General features: G+C 41.1%; 1 long non-coding RNA gene across 1 annotated transcript; it reads right to left on the reverse strand.

Moving 5' to 3' along the window:
• Positions 1-482: 482 nt before the first annotated feature.
• On the reverse strand, positions 483-5,366 carry LOC103878823. The gene is made up of 3 exons (XR_002518041.2): positions 4,870-5,366; positions 1,416-4,345; positions 483-715 (listed from the first exon to the last, which is right to left on the reverse strand). It is a non-coding gene; the product is annotated as an uncharacterized LOC103878823 (long non-coding RNA).
• Between the last annotated feature and the right edge of the window lie 2,193 nt (positions 5,367-7,559).

Genomic DNA, 7,559 nt, shown 5'->3' on the forward strand with positions numbered 1-7,559 from the left:
CCAGCACTTTGGGAGGCCGAGACGGGCGGATCACAAGGTCAGGAGATCGAGACCATCCCGGCTAACACGGTGAAACCCCGTCTCTACTAAAAAATACAAAAAACTAGCCGGGCGAGGTGGCGGGCGCCTGTAGTCCCAGCTACTCGGGAGGCTGAGGCAGGAGAATGGCGGGAACCCAGGGGGCGGAGCTTGTAGTGAGCCGAGATCCGGCCACTGCACTCCAGCCTGGGCGACAGAAAATGTTGAAAAGATTCCCTGCCAGGCATGGGGATTCATGCCTGTTAATTGCTTTGGGAGGCCAAGGTGGGCAGATCACTTGAGCCCAGGAGTTCGAGATCAGCCTGACCAACATGGGGAAACCCTGTCTCTAAAGAAAATACAAAAATTAGCCAGGCGTGGTGGTGTGTGCCTGTAGTCCCAGCTACTCAGGAAGCTGAGGCATGAGAATCACTTCAACCTGGAGACGGAGGTTGTAGTGAGCCAAGAGCACACCACTGCACTCCAGCCTGGGCGATAGAGTGACTCCGTCTCAAAAAAGAACAGAAGAGAAGAGATTCCTATGTTGTAATGTTCCTTCATATGTCACACTAGACACTAGTGAGCAAAGAGGAGAAAATTAAGTGAATTTTTTTAAAAGCTGGTATTTCATTCCATGTAGTAGAGTAAAATCAGTCACGAAACATCCAAGAATTAATAAAAGATTTTGATCTTCATCCTGAAAAGCAAGAAAATAATTTACTCTCAAAGATGAAATCCTTTGTCACTGCTGGTATCCAGAGGATTCACTTCACCACTGATGTTCGCTGCGTCAGAAACTGAATCATCACTGTCTTCAAACCATAGATCCTCCTCAGCACAGTGACGGGGCCATTGTGAATTCCACAACAGCATGTCTTAGATGATGCATGTCTGGTTCCTGCCCACCCTGGCATCTCCCAGCAGAGGAATACCTGACCAGTTCACCCTATATTCACAGGCCCTAGACTGCTCTTGCAGTGGTCTTTTTTTCCATAAGGAAATCTGGGTCGAGCTTTAAGTCTCCCTGCCATGTATTTTCCACCTGCCATGAGATGGGACCTGGAATCAGCCAGCTAGGGTAGACCTAGGAGCTCAGAGGGAAGAATAAAAGTAGGAAGAGGTACAAGACCCATACTGCTCCAGACTCTGTCCATCATATGGGTTCTTGATATTCAAGATAACTTGTAGATATAATACCTCGGAAAACACAGGTTAAGAGTCAGCAAATATGACAGTAAAAAGAAGTAGGAACTCCCCAACAAGAACACATAAGCAAATATAGATGAACTATAGATAGATAGAGATGAGAAAATACAGATGAGATATTTAGATATTTTGAATATTTTGCTTTGTGTTTAGATTCTTATTAAATTCTATAATAGACCTCATCAATTTACCATTGGGTCTTTAGCGTGACTCATCACCAGGCCCCATCTCAGTGAATACCACTGACTGCCTGAGGCATAAAGAGATTGTAATCCCAGATACTTGAGAGGCTGAGGTAGGAGGATCATGATAGGTAGCCATGATCATGCCACTGCACTCCAGCCTGGGTGACCGAGTGAGACCCTGTCTCAAAAAGAAAAAAAAAAGAAGAATCAATACAGGTACAATATCCAAATGACTGCTCACTGAGGAACAGCAGATTAAATTTTACCCGTCACTTGTACTGACGTCTCTCTCCCTCGGAATGACACAAAAGCCTCCTAACTAGTCTCTGCTTCCACCCTTGTTTTTCTACAGTCTCTTCTTAATACAGTTTCCAAAGAAATCCTTCTGAATGCTAAATCAGATCACATCACTCCTCTACTGCAAAACCTTCAAGAGTTCCCCATTTCTTGCAGATCAAAAGTCAAAGTCTTTCTAAAGACCTAGAAGGCCCAGTGTGATCTGCAATTCTGCTCGCCTCTTTACCTCTCTGATTTCATCCCCTCACTCTCTCCTCTTCACTCTCTCACCTCCAACCACGCTGGTTTCCCTGCTGTTTCTCCAACACACCAGGCCTGTCCCTGACTCAGGGCCTGGCTGTCCTCTTTTCCTGGAACACTATGGACCATTCTGTTCTTAGATATCCACATGGCAAACTCCTTCACCTCTCTCAAGTCTTTGCTCAAATGTCCCCTTCTCAGTGAGTACTCTGCTTAAAATAGCAAATTCTTCCCACTCTTGGCACTCTCAATACCTTTTACCCTGTTGTAATTTTTTCCATAGCCCTTAATATCTTTTTAAATATTAAATACCGTATAGCTTTCTTATTTACTTTGTCTATAGTTGTAGTTTTCCTTCACTAGACTCTAAGCTCCACATGTGTCATTCACTGCCATATCCTAATAGCACAGAACAGATCCTGGCATAGAATGGCACTCGATTAGTGTTGGTTCAATGAAGGAATGAATGGGTGAATAAATTAGCAAGGATTCTATTAGTTGTCTTCTCCGTGGTACTTTGGAGATCACTAGAAAATCTCAGTTTCTGCTTGGGAATGTATTATGTGAAGTGACGGCTGCTGCTCTGAGCCTGGGGTGCCCACTCTGACTTGCTGTGGCTAATGATGCTCAGAAATGGGCACTTCGTACGATGTCCTTCTGCCTGCTGCACTTTCAGGTGCTCCCACGCTCACTCATCACAGTCACTCCATCCTGTATGCACGATTGCAGATCTTTGTTTGGAATCCAGTTGTCTTTTGTCTGGGCCATTGATCTTTTTTGCCCTTGATTTTTGCTCCCAAGCCTCCTTCACTGGATCCCCCACCTCAGGCCCCCATTGCTGTTCACCTGCACTCCAGGCAGTTCTGATTTTGTACCCCCAAAATTCTAGCTGAGGTCAGAGCCCTGGACTCTCCACTACCAGGGAAGAAAAATCGGATGTTAGACTCATTGCCCTACTTTTAAACAACCAACAGGAAAATGAAGGGTTGGCTGATTTATCTGTGGAATAAGCAAATTCAGATTCAGATGATGACAAATAATCTAGACAATTCAGTTTCTGGGCTTGTTTTCCTGAATCATCCAGAGCATTAACGTGGCAAATAAAATTCACCAGATAATCTTATCATCTTTCATTTTTTTTCCTCCACATCGTGGTAGTTTTTCAAGATAAAATATGGCTATTTGCTTTCCTTGAGAGCAAATGTCGATCCTGTACTTAATCTGCCTTCTGCTAAAATAGGGCACAGTAGACTCCTCCTTGTGACTAATAGAGATTCCAGAAATGGAAATTAGGATACAATTTTTAACCTTTAGAGAATGAGAAGCCTTGGAGCTAAGCTTTCTTTACATTGTTTAAATCCTTGAAATAAGTCATAATTGCTTCGTGGCCCAACTATCTCATTCCTAAAGGACTGAAGTCTTACCAATCTTGATTTCTAGTTTGACAAGAGGATAAAAAATAAAATTCTGTGAGAAGCTAGTATCCTTTTAGATAAGTTATTTCTGTGTCTCTCTGGAAATGATTTTGCAAAGGGCTAATGATACATAATCAGATTTACAGAGCAACACGATTCACATCATCTTATTTGATCCTGCTCATATGCTTAGTGATTAGACAGAAGAAAATATATTGTTGTTCCCATTTTTAAAACAGAAAGTGGAACAAAGCCTTTTCAAAAACCTGGCCCACAGATCATTGGTAAAACAGTAAGCCTGTAGTTTTGATTCCCAGTTCATTAGGAAGTTAATGTAAGGGCAATAAGTATTTGGGAGAGGTCCCCAGGAAGAAGGTGGGAAAGGACTGCAGAAAAGGAAGAAATGAATTATCAGCAACATAAACACCAGCAACAAAAATTTACCTAGAATCGACTGCATGCTAAATCTGGGGACATAATAAGACAAATAATAAGAAGAATAACCCTGCTGTCAAGGAATTTGTAGTGACACATAGGGCATAAACATGAAAATAAATGGTGACATAAAGAAGAAAGACTAGGTATAGGATGACCACATTTTTCAACTGAAAATTAGGTTTTGTGATCTGAGGGTGCTTACAGACACAGAATATTTTATTTCATTGCCAATCAGTAATCTGGAACTCAGAAGGAGTGACTCTTAAGAATCTGGGCTGGTTTGTTAGACAATCTTGCCTGATGCCATGGGCAACTCTGGCTAGGCCTCTAACCCTATGAGGGGAGAGTTAAGCCACTAGTCTCTACTTTTATCTTGTATGACCCAATTTCCTGAAGACATTTTCTCCCCAAAATGCTCCTGTAGCAGCAAGATATCCAGCTTCCAGATGGAAAAATGAGATGCCAGTCTCCTCTCCTGTAGATAGCGCCGATCTCTAAAGTAGATCATTTGGATCCTTTCCAAGTAGGACTGCTTCTTTTGACTTGCTGGTGGGAGAGGAAGCATGTTAAGAAGGCATTCTAATCATATGAATTCTCTTACTACCAAGAAGCTCATTAATAAATCTCCCCTTTTCTTACAAACTTGGAAATGGGTAATAGTAGTGATTACCAAAGATCAGGAGCCCAGTGTGGTGGCTCATGCCTGTAAGCCCAACCTTTTGGGAGGCCAAGGCGGGAGGATCACTTGAAGTCAGGAGTTCAAAACCAACCTGGGCAACAAAGCAAGACCGGTCTCTATAAAATGAATAAATAAATCAACAAAAATTAGCCAGGCATGGTGGTGCGTGCCTGTAGTCCCAGCTACTTGGGAGACTTAGGTGGGATGATTCATTGAGTCCAGCAGGTTGAGGCTGCAGTGAGCCGTGATGTGGCCACTGCACTCCAGCCTGGGTGACAAAGTAAGACCATGTCTCAAAAAACAAAAAACAAAGATCGGTTTGGTCACCTTTTAGTAAGTCTTGCATGAATGTATCTAACATCTCTCTTTTGAACACGGGGGCATTTGTCACCTGTCGTCCATAGCTTTGAGGCTGGTGCTGAAATGCTCAGACAACAAAATCTCTTTCCACATCCAAGGACATCGGCAATGGGAGTCTGAGGAAGGGGAAGATATAAAGAAAGGGAACACACTTAAATTTTTCTGTTTTACAATTTACCTAAAGCCCTGGTGGTCTTCCTACAGGCCTCAGCAAACCATCTGAAATGATGAGTTTGGCTCTGCCTGGTGCTGTGGCTGCCTGTGTTAATACAGGTAGTGCCCACAGGCCTGAATAGTCGCTGTTGTGTGTCACAGCCAGCATCATATTCCCATCCACACTGAGTCAGTCTCTTTCTTGCTTTGCATTAGGGAGCATTGCTTTGCCTTATTTTTTGCCAGTTGCTATCTAATATTCTTTCAAGATGAGCTTAAATTACATATTTGTGCACCAAAATTTGAGTATTATTTTCTTTCTATGTTGTATTTCTCAAAGTAATGTTTGTTTTGTTTTGTTTTTTGAGATGGAGTTTTGTTCTTGTCGCCCTAGGCTGGAGTGCAATGGCACGATCTCGGCTCCCTGCAACCTCCACCTCCCGGGTTCAAGCAATTCTCCTACCTCAGCCTCCCGAGTAGCTGAGATTACAGGCGTGTGGACCACGCTTGGCTAATTTTTGTATTATTAGTAGAAACATGGTTTCACCATGTTGCCCAGGCTGGTCTTGAATTCCTGGCCTCAGGTGATCTGCCTGCCTCGGCCTCCCAAAGTACTGGGATTACAGGCATGAGCCACCATGCCCAGCCTAAAGTAATATTTTAAGCCAATATATGCCTATATACTGTCTCCAAAATGTACATGTAGCATATTCCTCTGATACGTGCACTCCATGCAGATTGTGGTAAACATTTGACGTACTGAAGGGAAAAACTTGGGCTTGACTTAAAAAAAAAATTCTCTATTTGATTTTTTGAACACTACAGCAGTAACCCATGCTCCTAATAAGAAGTAAAATAACACCCCATGCTTCTAATAACAAGTAAAATAACATGGTACAAATATATATAAAAGATGAAGCTAATGATCTCTTCTTCCATTTATGTGGTATAATTTACATAATAAGACATAAGGTCTGACTGTATTTCTTTTCCAGATGAGTAGACAGTCTACCTATAGCTACATATCTTCAATAACAGATGACATTTATTTCTCTCATTTTTCATGCCCTTTGAAATATTTTAAAAGTTCAGGCCAGGCACAGTGGCTCATGCCTATAATCCCAGCACTTTGGAAAAGTCCTGATGAGATGGGAGGATAGCTTGAGCTTAGGAGTTTGAGACCAGCCTGGGCAACAGAGTGAGACCTTGTCTTAAAAATAAATAAATAAAAATAAAAACTCAGAAACTATTTCTAATTGAAATTGTAATGAGATAATCATAGATTAACATGCAGTTATAAGTAAAAATACAGAGAGATGCCTTGTACCTTTTGCCCAATTTCCCCAGTGGTAACATTATGGAAAACTATAGGACAATATCAGAACCAGGATATTGACATTGTACAATCCACCAGTTTTATTCAGGTTTTCCCAGTTTTCCTTACTTGTATTGATTTTTGTGTGTGCGTGTGTGTGTGTGTGCGTATTTAGTCCTGCACATTATTCCATGTGTATCCACCATCACAGTCAAGATACTGAAGTTTCACCATCCCAATAATTTTTCATGTTGCTCTTTTATGACACCGACCTCCCTATCCCTGTCCTTAATCCCTGGCAACTGCTAAAATGTTCTTCATTTTTAAATTTTTCTCATTTCAGAAATGTCATATAAATGGACTTTCATAGTATGTATCCTTTTGGGCTTGGCTTTTTTCCCTCAGTATAATTCCCTGGCAACTCATCCAAATTGTTGTATCTATCAATAGTTTGTTCATTTTTATTACTGAGTGTTATTCCATAGTGTGTATATACCACAACCTTAAAACATTTTTAAATTGAGAAATAAAAAGTGTATATTTGTATGTAGAATATGATGTTTTGAAACATCTATATATTGTGTAATGACTAAATTGAGCTACTTAACATATGTATTATCTCACAGACACATTTTTGGGGGGCAAGAACACTTAAAATCTATGCAGCAATTTTCAAGTATACAATATATATTATTAACTATAGTCACCATGTTGTGCAGTCTCTTGAAAACTTATCCCTCCTGTCTAAATGAACTTCTGTATACTTTAACCAACATCTCCCCAATCTCCCCCACCCCTTTATCCCTGGAAACAACCATTCTACTCTCCACTTCAATGAGTTCAACTTTGTTAGATTCCACATGTAAGTGAGACCCTGTGGTATCTGGCTCATTTCACTTAACCTAATGTCCTTCAAATTCATCTATGTTGTTGCAAATGACAGGATTTCCTACTTTCTGGTGGGTGAACAGTATTCCACTCTGTGTATATACCACATTTTCTTTATCCATTCATCTATCAGTAATCACTTAGGTTGATCTTGGCTACTGTGAATAACGCTACAATGAACATATACCGCAGTCTGTTTAGTCATTCACCTGCTGAAAGACATGTGGGCTGCTTCCAGTTTTGGAGCCATTAGGAATAAAAATGCTATAAATATTTATGTATAGGTTTTTGTGTGAATATAAATTTTCATGTCTCTGGGATAGATGCCCAAGAATGCAATGGCTGAGTGGTATGGTAATTGCTTG

This window comes from Papio anubis, chromosome 1 (assembly GCF_008728515.1).
Source record: "Papio anubis isolate 15944 chromosome 1, Panubis1.0, whole genome shotgun sequence".
Taxonomy (NCBI): Eukaryota; Metazoa; Chordata; class Mammalia; order Primates; family Cercopithecidae; genus Papio; species Papio anubis.